This window comes from Hippocampus zosterae, chromosome 15 (assembly GCF_025434085.1).
Source record: "Hippocampus zosterae strain Florida chromosome 15, ASM2543408v3, whole genome shotgun sequence".
NCBI lineage: Eukaryota > Metazoa > Chordata > Actinopteri > Syngnathiformes > Syngnathidae > Hippocampus > Hippocampus zosterae.
This window is the reverse complement of record NC_067465.1, coordinates 4,807,651-4,819,144: the sequence shown is the minus strand read 5'-3', so window position 1 is coordinate 4,819,144 and position 11,494 is coordinate 4,807,651.

The following is an 11,494-nucleotide window of genomic DNA, read 5'->3' as shown; positions in this document are numbered from 1 at the left end:
AGCCCTGAGACTCGTCCAGAAGTTCCAAAATTGCATTAGCGGCTAAATGATATGTGACGCTAATTTTTGCTGACATTTCAAAAATGTTTACCTGAGCACAATCTCCGCGCCACCTGTCATTTTGTTTGTTCGAGCCTCGCGCCGCTTTGTCTGCTCGTTCGGAACCGCCTTCCAGACGGGCTATTTAAAGATGCAATATCAGCCAACGCAATTCGTCTTAGGGTTGATAAATCACGTTGCGCGTGCGAAATTAATCAGTTTGCCTAACCTCCTTCCACAGCGCACAAAATGAACTGTGCAGCAATTTACCATATTTGGCAATTCCAATCGTGGTTGTATATTCGCACGTTTTTAATTCGATGCCTGCAACGTGTTCCAAAAAAGCCGCGACAATCGGCAATTACAGCGAACGTACTTCCCGCACCTTTTGAGGTGACGGACGGCAGGTCACTTGTCTCGCATGTCTCCATCGCCGCTTGACGCGAGCGGCCGCTTCTCGCGAGCGGCCGCTTCTCGCCAATTTTACCGAAGATAATTAATCGAGTGGAGTTGAACGGATCACAAGTGAACATGCGGGAACTGCAAGTTTCTGCCTTACTTGGTTTTTTTTTTTTTTTTCCACAGTGACAACCATTTCTCAGAAGACTCACACCGCATTTAATGATCGCCGTCATGATACAAAATCACCTTGATTCAAAGCGTCACGCTTAATTTGATGTACTAGCTCCAATCGCTACAGCTAACAAAAGCGATCTCGCCGCGTTCGCTCTTTTGCACATAGACGGCCAAATTGAACAAACTGGAGCTGAGAGCGTATTTCTTTGGCCCCCCTCAATGAGTTTCGGTGCCGACTGCTCTTCGTTGCGAAAAGAGACTCAAGTTGATGCATTGGACTTGATGACTCCAAATGGCTCTCTTCCCAATTCTGCCGGACATTTAATGATGTCGAAAGGGCCTGGCTCAGAAATCGGTTGTTTCTCGTTGCGGTAAAGACATGCAATTGACTCATTTTAAACTTTGACCCGCATAGATAAAAGCAAGTTCCTTGGTACGGTGACACGCACCCCCACCCGCTAGAACAGTCCACACGGCCTGTGTTCTCGATGGGCGCTTCCTAAATAATGGCTTGCGGCTTTCCGTTTGGCAGTGATGAATGGCGCTGTATGCGCAGCGCGTGGTTTTGGGATCATCACAATGTAGTTGCAGCCCAAACTCGGCTGATATTTACTCGACCGTGGGCTGAGCTAGTTAACTATCTCTGACTTTTTCCCCCAAACAACCCCACAAGACTCTTGATGATGGATCGGCCAGAATGAAAAGAAAAGCCGACATGCTTGCAGGAAAGAATTGAGAAGTGCTCTAAATTACTAAACTCGTATCCAATTATTTATACCCTGGATGTATTCTTTGGTTCACAGTTTTTTGGGTCGGGGGTTGGTGGGGCGGATATATCGCTAGAGATGACGCAATGGCAAAATACTTTTTGAGGTGCGATTAAATAAATCATAATGTTTAGATTGGGCGGCCCGGTAGTCCAGTGGTTAGCACGTGGGCTTCACAGTGCAGAGGTACCGGGTTCGATTCCGGCTCCGGCCTCCCTGTGTGGAGTTTGCATGTTCTCCCCGGGCCTGCGTGGGTTTTCTCCGGGTGCTCCGGTTTCCTCCCACATTCCAAAAACATGCGTGGCAGGCTGATTGAACACTCTAAATTGTCCCTAGATGTGAGTGTGAGCATGGATGGTTGTTCGTCTCTGTGTGCCCTGTGATTGGCTGGCAACCGATTCAGGGTGTCCCCCGCCTACTGCCCGGAGACGGCTGGGATGGGCTCCAGCACCCCCCGCGACCCTAGTGAGGATCAAGCGGCATGGAAGATGAATGAATGAATGAATAATGTTTAGATTTTGGTGAAAAACAAAATCCATGCTCAAGTTCTCGATCCAACCATATTTAATGCTCTAAATTTAAAATGAATTGGAATGCTTCAAATCGTTTTGGGCGTTACCAGGATTGCTCACAAGCGAAGAGGGAAGGTGAAGAGTTTTTCTTCTTCAGGTCACTGCTTTGGCAATATTCCTGATATTTGAAGTGGACGAAAACCAGCTTTGATGCGAGTTTGATTTTCTTCACGTGCCAGCTCGATGATTCTATATGTGCATGATGAGCGATGCTTAATCGTGCAAATTATTGAACAATCATCATGCACGACTTTCACATTTTGATTATAAAGGCGAATTGATGGTGGCATATAATCCAAAGCTTCAAATTGTTTCTATTCCCCCCCCCCTCTCTCAGTTAGCAGATTTATGAAGATTTATGACATCCTGTTATCTCATTTGCAAGGTATAATCGGCTCCAAAATAAGACGCCTGATTGAACCGCCGTGGACGGAACGCCTGTAATTACGCAACAGTGGGAGAGTGAACATTTCCTCGGGATTAACGATTGACTGGAAAAGATTCACAAATATGGTTTTGAAATCCGCTCATGGTAATGTCCTGCCCTTATAATGACCTTCCAATATCATCGCGGCCAATTCGCATGGAGCCAAACCTAATATGCTGCATCATTACCCTCATTATTGATTTGTGATGTTGCCCTTGAATTGATTTGTCGAAATGGACGGACTGTAAATTGTCTTTAATTTTTTAATTTTTTTTTGGCGGGTGTTCCTGTCCGCTATCTCTTGATGCACGATTGTCACAGCGAACCCGACGCTCGCTACAGCCTGAAAATAATTTATTAAACGGGACGAACGTGAGATGAAGTTGTCGTCAGGGATGCATAAACGTTTCCTTATGCGCGGCACGGGCGATGACAAAGACATGACGGAGTCTGCGATTTCCATTGGCGTGGGGCGCGTGACGCGAAAACCCAAAGGTTGATGATGATGATGATGACGACAATGAAAGCGAGATGCCCCGTTATTGTGCAACCGGAACCAGAGGAACCATGCCGATCGCGCGATATGGATGATGAATACTTTCTCCTCTATTGTCTCCCAGAGCGGGAACACAACCGGGCCGCAAGCCGCTCAGCGCTGTTCAGGGCCATCTAAGACCTTTCCCGTTCTGGCTTGAGGTCCACGTCCAGCTGTCCAATGCGATGATCGAGTCGAGTGTCCCGAAATAAACTTGGGTGCTTAGGACCCTGTAAGGAGCGACGACCAAACGAAGTGAAATACTCGAAGAGCTGTGGTACAGTGCCTTTATTAGCAAACACACGATACTTTTTTTCCACCAGCAAGGCGGGCCTTAGCGTAACAAAACGATTTCCGGCCGCCAGCTAAACCGGGGGCTGTGATTGGTTGGTAGCGAGCGACAGCGGGGCCGCCGATTGGCTGATCAGTCTCACAGCACGAAATTCAACTGTCAGAGTCCTCAGAGGGCATTTGTGATTGCTACAAATCCGAGGTTCTGTCTGACGAGTTTTGTAAGTAGCCCAAAGCCTTTGATTGATGATTCTTATTTTCTTGTCAAGCCACGACTACTTTGATGTTTATCTTGAGATCTCGTTGATGGGCTTTCATTAGCCGGGACAGAACTGGATATGCGGCAGGTGAGAGAGGCAAAAGAACATCAGCGGAGCGGATTGATGCGCACGGCGGGCTCGTCATCAAATCAAATCGTTCTCTCAAAATGATCGGCTTCGATCGTTGCGTTCTGGTTTGTGAGTTGCGACGATTAACCCAGAAACTCACCCGCGACCTCCGTCTCCCCTCTCGTCTATTGTGATTGACTCGCGCTCGCAATGTGAGTATGTCTCTCGGTCCACATTTTGGCGTGATTTACGACAAGAGGAACTCTCTTGTGGGCACTTTGTAACACTTTGTCTGTCGTTAGTTCCAGCGAAATCAGAGATCAGGATCAAGAGATCTCGATCATCTTCAGAGCGAGATTAAGCGACATGAACTGATACTCATCCGAGCGTCGCGTGAGCGGCTGAAAAGCGTCTTACATTGTCCGACGGCCGAGACTTCAAAGCCTCGAATCAAAAGTGAGTCAGCCGACTGTGACTCGGGCTCAAAGCGAGTTTAATTTGCTGTGTGTTTTCCCGGCTGTGCCAGAAACGTTGTACATTTAAAATGTCTCCAACTCCAAAGTGCCTTATAGTGCGGAAAATACGGTAAACAAAATCAGCCATCTGATCTATCGGGTCGGGAACGACCAGCTCATCGGCTAGCTTTGTCCAAATTTGAAAACAATCATTATCAATTGAATCAGGCGTGTGGGCAGTGAATTCCAATTTTTTTTTGTTTTTGATGGTGTTGAGGTTCTGGGCTTTCAATTTGCAACGAACCTTGGTTTGTGTACTGAGGGTTCGGTCATCGTGCGACACAAGCGGACCTTCTCGGCCGAAGGGAATCAAAGACGCCGTGTCGTGTAAGAATTAAAGAGGTCTTGTTGGCAAGTTGTCCTTACAAGAAAATCACATGCAGATATTTGAGTCGAGGCGACCCGGTAGTCCAGTGGTTAGCACGTCGACTTCACAGTGCGGAGGTACCGGGTTCAATTCCAGCTCTGGCCTCCCTGTGTGGAGTTTGCATGTTCTCCCCGGGCCTGCGTGGGTTTTCTCCGGGTACTCCGGTTTCCACCCACGTTCCAAAAACATGCATGGCAGGCTAATTGAACACATGAAATTGTCCCTAGGTGTGAGTGTGAGCGCGCTTGGTTGTTCGTCTCTGTGTGCCCTGCGATTGGCTGGCAACCGGTTCAGGGTGTCCCCCGCCTATTGCCCGTAGACGGCTGGGATAGGCTCCAGCACCCCCCACGACCCTAGTGAGGATTAAGCGGTTCGGAAAATGGATGGATGGATGGATGGATGGATATTTGAGTCGTTCAACTCGGTGACTGTGCTGACCTTGAGCGTTTTTTTATTTTTTTATTTTTTTGAGAAATGACGACCATTTACAGTGTCGGCGGCAAACAAACCATTGATTTTTCTCCTCATCTCACCTTTGACATGCAAAAGAAAACCAAAACGACCTTGATTTTCTCTGCCAAGACCTCATCATCCACGCTGACTTTGTCTGCGAGTTAAAAGGCGCACCATTCATCACAACTTACCTGACACGCTCGCAGAGGGGCGTTTGTGATTCACCCTACGTGACAAACACACTCGCCCACTCTCCAAGGACGCACGTTGTCACAGCTCCCACTCGTTCGCCACACCGGCGAACGAGCTGTCCTCGTCACGGCGGTGCCGTTCTTCAGAAGACGCGTGTAAGTTTGCACCCACGTATGAGAAAAAAAAAAAACCCTCATTTGTGTTCTGGAGGGAAGCGCAATTCATGATTACGTACTACACACAAGAGCAAGGCTGGTCCAGAATATGAGCAATCCGCTTTTACAACTGAATGCAAGTGGCTAAACATCTTTTTTTTTTTTTAAATAAGGGACAGTTTGAGATTTTTATTGGGCCAGATCTAGAAATAGTTGGTGGCAGATCGTGTCCTGTGTGGCGAGTGCATACTTGGCGCATTCGCGATGCACTGGGAATTGAGGGAGGCTAGGGGTCAACATGGAGGTTCCAGAGTTCATTTTCGCCTTTGGGCAACCAAATGGTCTTTTCCGCACCCTCATGGGTTTATCCACAATTTAAAAAAAAAAATACAAAAAGGATTGCAAAACGCTTCATTCTTGCTCACTGGTTCGGAATCGGTTGTCGAAACTCAAGTAATACCCAATAGAGGTGGCCTTTAAGAACGACTGCAAGATGCTGTAATTGAGCGGGCAAAGCAAGTAATGAGCTCCTCCGTTCAATTATTCCCCCCGCCCCCCCCCCCCCTTTCTCTTGTTTCAGTTTGACCCTTTCACAGCTTCTCCATCAAATATCACCTGGTAGGATCTTCTGTATATTCACGTCTCTTTCAGGCTTAAAACCATACAATGCTATTTGTATCATACTTGATAAATGCATTTTAATTATGTAACTCGTTCTTTAGATTGCATTAAATCATCTGTATCAAATTTGATACTGCAGGTTTAGAATATGATCCCCCCCCAAATGATCATTTTCAGATGTAATCTACATAATGCTTATCAATGTGATACGACAAATATCTAAAACGGCCAATTCCGCAGCTAAGCTCGCTACACAGCAATGGGATAACGAGAAAAGCCGTGTCAAAGAAGCCTTGCCGCAGAACACATTTCGTTCATTCATTCATCTTCCGAGCCGCTTGATCCTCACTAGGGTCGCGGGGGGTGCTGGAGCCTATCCCAGCTGTCTTCGGGCAGTAGGCGGGGGACACCCTGAATCGGTTGCCAGCCAATCACAGGGCACACAGAGACGAACAACCACCCACGCTCACACCCACCCGGAGAAAACCCACGCAAGCCCGGGGAGAACATGCAAACTCCACACAGGGAGGCCGGAGCTGGAATCGAACCCGGTACCTCTGCACTGTGAAGCTGATGTGCTAACCACTGGACACCGGGCCGCCTCTAAAACAACATGAAATGGCAAAAATAATTTTGTGGCTTTGGTTATAAGGGTTTTAATGAACATCTTAGTTCCCAAAAATCCGATTTTTCTGGCTATTCCTTGATGGGTCAAACATTACAGGGTTAAGGCATCAGGCTTGCTTTCGGAATCTTTGTTTGACTACCAAGAAAAATAAAGTGAAACCAGAGTACCCAGAGAAAACCCACACAGAAACCGATATATTTTCGTGGCGTGGCATGCAACAGGCGTGTGACTGGCTGCACTGTATGTCAATCAAGTGACAACATTCACAATGGATGATAGGCGGGAGTCTACTTATCATTATTATTTTTTTTTAATTCATTCACTGACAGTCCGCTATACGAACGGCATTAAACCGGAAGGGCTGGCAGTGAACGATTTGATCCCATGAGAGCTACTGACACTCCTACTTGGTAGCTCAACAATCCACTTAATGGGCGCGCCCGTGTGTAGTGCGGAGGACTTTCAAATGGCTGGTTCAGGGGTTTGGCCTTGTTTTTGCGCACCTTACAAAGTTTCACGCACGTGGGCAAGTCGGGAGCTCGCCGAGGTGAAAAAAGGCATCGGAGAGCTGTCGGCAGCTTGATGGATGGCTCGGTAGCGTGCGTCGATCTGGCAGAAATGGCCCGCCGTTACTCACGTCACGCGATGGCGGCATCGCAGTCAAAGAGGGAAGGAGGAAAGGGGGAAAAAGGAGGCCGGGAGGAGGTTGTGAAAGGCAACTGCAAAATGTGCGTTTGTAGCTCCCAGTGGGCGGCCATTTTGACACACTCTATCCACTGAAAATGATATCACAGTTGCTCAAGGCTCGGGTAACGACCGATCACCGGATTTCTTGAAGCTGTGTCATGATTTTGATCGTTAGCAGTCACATCTCCTCTTTTCTTCGTCCAAGGACTTCCAAAATAAAGGCCTCGGCCTCGTCATCCCACCGTGTTCATTTGTGAGGTGATTGCATTTTCTTTCTTCATGCGTTGTTCCGTTTATTATTCTCTCTAAGAGTTTATGATTGGCGTTGTTTAATTTAGAATTCATTTGTCGAGAACATGTCTACAAATGATCAGAAGCAATCTAGTTTTCCACCCCTCCCCTTGCGGCAATATTTTTCCATCAGAAAAATAATCTACGAGCCAATTAAACAGATGCTCGGAGCTCTAATGCCACGTGGAGTGGAGCCCAATCTCATGCGTTGCTGGACTGATTGATTGTTTAAATAACTTTCTTCTGACTTTATGATATTTCCTTCGATATCTTTTATGACTGGGCAACAAAGATCATTGGATTTGTAGGCCGCCCGTGGCCGAGTGAACGTACCGGCTGGCTGAAACATAAAAGAGAAACGACAACAATAAACAGAAGCCCCAAGGTCATGTTAATTATAGTGCATTATCTTTTTTTCTCGTCAACTTCTGCCGGTATCGTCCCTGCAGCTCTCGAAATAAAGGATAAAAAAAAAAAGAGCGTTTCAATCGAGGTCAGCCTCCAGAGACGCATCTGTGTAAGGGGAAATCCAACGTTCGTCGCCTCTTTGAAATAAGACCGATATCGGCCTGATACTGAAATAAGACCGATATCGGCCTGATACCGATACCTGATACCGTATTGGTATTGGTAATCTACCAAGCCTGAATGGTGTTTGTTTTTTTTTTTTCTTTCTTCTTTCTACTCACATTCTTGCTGCTGAATATTGTAAATTTCCCCAGTGTGGGACAAATAAGGTTATAAAATAATAACAAAAAAGGATATCTTAATAGGGGCGGCCCGGTAGTCCAGTTGTTAGCACGTCGGCTTCACAATGCAGAGGTTACCGGGTTCGATTCCAGCTCCGGCCTCCCTGTGTGGAGTTTGCATGTTCTCCCCAGGCCTGCGTGGGTTTTCTCCGGGTGCTCCGGTTTCCTCCCACATTCCAAAAACATACGTGGTAGGCTGATTGAACACTCCAAATTGTCCCAAGGTGTGAGTGTGAGCGTGGATGGTTGTTCGTCTCTGTGTGCCCTGCGATTGGCTGGCAACCGATTCAGGGTGTCCCCCGCCTACTGCCCGGAGACAGCTGGGATAGGCTCCAGCACCCCCCGCGACCCTAGTGAGGATCAAGCGCTTCGGAAGATGATATCTTAATATGCATAGTATCGGTGGCTTCATTGCTAATTTCAAAACTGCTCCACGAGCCCCCCCGGGGAATTGTCAGAATTCTCAGATTACCACTCAACCCTTCATTCAAGGAAAGAAAAAGATGAGGGTGACAAGGGTCATCCCCCCGCCCCCAAAATTGCCATTTTATCACTTTGGGTGAGTCTGGCCTTTAATTCATTTTGTGGAATTCACACATTGTGTTTCAATAACTTCCAATCTTACATGCAACTGACATCTATTAATGCCACTGGCGAACGATAGAGTCATCCCGGATTCTGCGTATTCGGCAAACTCGGGTTGCTAACAAACGTAAAAAATGGGATGCCACATTTTTTTTTGCCGATGCTTTTGCTGAGCTGACTTTCTAGCGCCTTAAGGTAAATGCTCATCCTAAGCATCTCCTCTATGCTTCTATTTATCCTTTTATCTTCAGTTCAGTTTCTTTTTCCGGGATGAAAAATGGAAAAGGGGGTATCGGCGGCAGAGCAGGCAAAGAGTGCCCCACCCCGCGTCAGTCTCTAATGCTTCATTAAGTACTCGGCGGGGCCATTCATCGCTGTTATCGCCTCACCGCAACGGGCCGCCTCTGCTGTCGCCCGCTCTTTACGGCGCACAATCGTCCACTGTTTAGATGCGCGCACAAACACACAGTATGAAATGTATTCCTTTGGCATTCGCGCCACCTGGTCCTCACTGATTCCGACCCGCAAATGTCTTTACGCGGCCCTTCGTAGCAATGTTAACATCTGGCAAGCACCGGCGAGATATTGATCAGCCGAGCGAGTTGACGTTCATACTCCATCACGCTGTTAGCTAACTTCAACTTGCACGAACGCAGTCATTCTTGATTAATTGGACCCTCGGTGTTCATTAGATAGCGCCGGTTTACCTCATGAGGTGATTGACGCGTCGCCTTTCCGCAACGTAAGGCTGCCATAACCGACCCAAACGCACTGCTCGGCTCGGTCACGGTGTCCTTCTCGGTGCTGTCGCCGCGCCTCCCTCTGACAGCGCCATATTTCAGTGCGACGGCCGTCCAACCTTTAGTCTGCGGGGGGGCACAGCAGATGTATGGCACAGACCCAGCGTTTATTTACGTGCAGTTTCACAGCGCATCCATAACTTACACAAAGCCGGCTAGCCGTTTGAGCCCTCCCGGAGGAGAACAGGCAATACTCAGCAAAAACGGATGAGGTGGCCCAGTGCATTTTGACTGGTTCATTCCATGTATGTTAGCTGTAAATATAAATATTGTCTCCGGCACTTCTTTTAAATCTTCCGAACTCGATACAGCTAGAGACGTACGAAATAAGGCTCTTGCGGGTTACGAGTGTGAGGGATGGTGAGCAAAGGTCCTCCTTATGGAGGGAGATATCGAGCCATGTTTATTGATAGATTGCTCTCAATGCCTTATTGATCTCTTTCCACATGACACAACGGAGTTTGAGGTAGTTCGTGTTACATTTTCGGTGATTAATCAAACACTCATTGATGAGTACCGGCAATGCAAGTGGGGAGCACGCAATTAAATAAATAAATATATATATATATATATAATATATATATATATAGGGGCGGCGCGGTAGCCTAGTGGTTAGCACGTCGGCTTCACAGTGCAGTGGTACCGGGTTCGATTCCAGCTCCGGCCTCCCTGTGTGGAGTTTGCATGTTCTCCCCGGGCCTGCGTGGGTTTTCTCCGGGTGCTCCGGTTTCCTCCCACATTCCAAGAACATGCGCGGCAGGCTGATTGAACACTCTAAATTGTCCCTAGGTGTGAGTGTGAGTGCGAATGGTTGTTCGTCTCTGTGTGCCCTGCGATTGGCTGGCAACGGATTCAGGGTGTCCCCTGCCTACTGCCCCAAGACGGCTGGGGGCTCCAGCACCCCCCGTGACCCTAGTGAGGATCAAGTGGCTCGGAAGATGAATGAATGAATAATATATATATATATATATATATATATATATTTTTTTTGGGGGGGGGGAGATATTGAATAATATTATCACATTATAACTATAGGTAGAGTATTCAAAACAGTTATTATTATTAACTGTGTTGAATACTCTACCTATAGTTATAATGTGATAATATTATTATCACATAATATTAAAACCATTATGACAACAACAAAAAATGTGTGAACTGAAACGAGTTACTATTTTTGTATTTTAATTTTCATTTGATGTGCCCGTGTCTCACTTGATTAATTTTGTAATAAACATGTAAATAACAAAGCTACTTAACATGTTGCCTCTGGATGCTGGCGTATTAGGCGAGGCAAGCCAGCTTTATTTATGGAGCACGTTGAATACACGAGACAACTCGGTGGCTTTCACACCAGCCTAGACACCCCCCACCTACCAGCATTTACAAACACAGCAAGGCAGAGAAAACAAAAATGGGTTAACAAATGTACTGAATGAAGGTACCTTGCCCCAATTTAAACACACGACCATAAAACTTTCAAAACTTTTTCAAAAGTAAAAGAAAAAAAGCTTTCTCACCTTGGCCAAGTGTAAAATGCCCATTTTGAGTCGACTCTACCACTCGCGTACTCATCAGAGCATCGGCTGGCTAATTATCATGTGAGGGTCCCTCTACTAAGTAATGACCATTTGTACCATTATCCAAATTTCCAATTAGTCGTGAGAAATCAGGCTTACGAAAGGAGTTGGTCAATGAAATGATTTGCTCAGAGACACGTCCATCGGTCTGTTTCTAATCGTCCGCCTTATAGGATCATCTTCAATAAATGCTTCATTGAAAAACAGCACTCGATATTCTCATTTCGGCAAATGGGGGGGCTGCCTTTGAAAACGAATGAGCACCAAGAAGCTATTTTCAAACCAAGATGTCCTCCAAATGTTCTCGTACACACGCACACAGTCACACACTTGCG